This window comes from Lycorma delicatula, chromosome 3, assembly GCF_047948215.1.
Source record: "Lycorma delicatula isolate Av1 chromosome 3, ASM4794821v1, whole genome shotgun sequence".
NCBI classification, from domain to species: domain Eukaryota; kingdom Metazoa; phylum Arthropoda; class Insecta; order Hemiptera; family Fulgoridae; genus Lycorma; species Lycorma delicatula.
Genome location: NC_134457.1, coordinates 41,650,259 through 41,652,164, shown reverse-complemented (window position 1 = coordinate 41,652,164; position 1,906 = coordinate 41,650,259). Strand labels below are relative to the sequence as shown.

Genomic DNA, 1,906 nt, shown 5'->3' with positions numbered 1-1,906 from the left:
ACCCCAAGCAAATATTCCCTATTGTATATTGAGTATATGAATCCAAAGAAAATTTGATATCTATATTTTATTAAAGATTTCCCTTTAAAACATAGAAATGACAATCTTCTTAATTTAGCAGTGATTTTTCCAATAAATTGGTTCCAACGCATATGTGAATAAATAAAATACCCAAATATTTAGCAATATTTACTTTTTTAGTAGTAATGTTTATTAAATCATTTAATAAAGCGTAAAAATTGTGCGCCCGACATATCTACATTTAGGATATTCGCAGAGTTCAGCCAATCCGAAGTGCAATGAAAAGGCCTCACTGTGGAGGAACCGCCTTCGTGATCACGGTAACTTCCACGCCAGGTAAGTATTTGCCGGCCTCCGTGGCGCGAGTGGTAGCGTCTCGGTCTTTCATACGGAGGTCCCGGGTTCGAATCCCGGTCAAGCATGGCATTTTCACACACGCTACAAATCATTCATCTCATTAAAAAAAAATATGAAGCGTAAATGCACAAAAGTTTGTATAGTATCACTGTGACACACAATTTGGAAGAATCTGTGTTTTTTCACAATTAATTGCAAACCTGTTTGCAAGAAACATTGGACTATTGAAGGAAAATCCGAACTTACGTTATTAAACAATGTATTCTAATCTTTAACCGAGTAAAAACTGTTAACTGTTAACTTTCTACAAAGGAAAGGATGTCCCGTCGATCTGTATTTTGATATATGTCATTTATGTACAGGATAAATAGTAATGGACCGGGTATTGAGCCTGAGGTACTCCATACTCTCATAACTCACACATTCCGAAATTTTTACTTTTTTTACTTATCTTTAGATAACTTTTCAGTGATTTAAATACGTTTCCCCAATACTCCATTCTTTTCATTCTACGTAATGTATTATTATGTACCGATCAGAATAAAAAATGTATTTATTTACAATAATTTCAAACGGAAATAAATGATAGAAAGGCGTATTGGACATAAATTTAAAATGATTTTACGGATTAAAAAAGCGTGAGTGGAACGGTAGTTGTTTTGCTAAAGTACAGCCTGATTGTAATGCAATATGTAACTATAATTTTTTATTATGAACTTGTATTTTCCTTTTTTCTTAATTTTACTAATTGCTCCAGGATATATATTCAGTTGAAACTGTGTGTACGTGATCACGAACGTACAGACATGCAGCTGGTGTTTTGTATACTTTATGCTGAAAATATTCTAACGGTGTACATTTTTTTACAATTTTTTTGTTTTTTGACAAGGATGCAGTAACATGACAGATTCATCCGCCAAATTATATGGCGCTTAGTATAAGAAAACCATTAGTATTAAATGTCAATAACATGAAGTTACCCATCCCAAAAAAAATAATATCCAGTGTTGTTACTTAACTTATGTAATTTGTATGAACCGGTTTATTAAAAGTTGTTTTAATCACTGGAATTTAAATCCTTTAATTCTTTAGAAAAATGCTACTCCTTGAGATCTTTCCGGTGTTGTTGAACCAATAAAATTTTAGCGAGGTTAAATTTACCTTTTTTTTTCTTAGGATGTTTTTAATAATTAATGAAATGCCTATCACATTTTTCGTAAAAAAGCTTAGATATTTTTTTTATTATAATAACCAGTTATTAATTTCTAATACGTTCAGTAGATATATTTCCATATATTTTTTTTCTGTACACGTATTTAATTATGAATTATTATATTAGACAACTTGAGCTATATATATAATATTTATCTTACATAAATGTAACTCGCTTTGTGTGGGCGTGCATTACTATTTTTATTTTTATAGTTATGTAATTTCTTTATTTTGTAATGAGAACAAAAATAAATATTACATATATACGCGTGAGTGTGCGTTTATATTATTATTATTTAATTCAAGGGCTTTTTAT

General features: G+C 30.3%; 1 non-coding gene across 1 annotated transcript; it reads right to left on the bottom strand.

Moving 5' to 3' along the window:
- Positions 1 to 200: 200 nt before the first annotated feature.
- Positions 201 to 365, bottom strand: LOC142322530 (U1 spliceosomal RNA). The gene has a single exon (XR_012755924.1). It is a non-coding gene; the product is annotated as a U1 spliceosomal RNA (small nuclear RNA).
- Between the last annotated feature and the right edge of the window lie 1,541 nt (positions 366 to 1,906).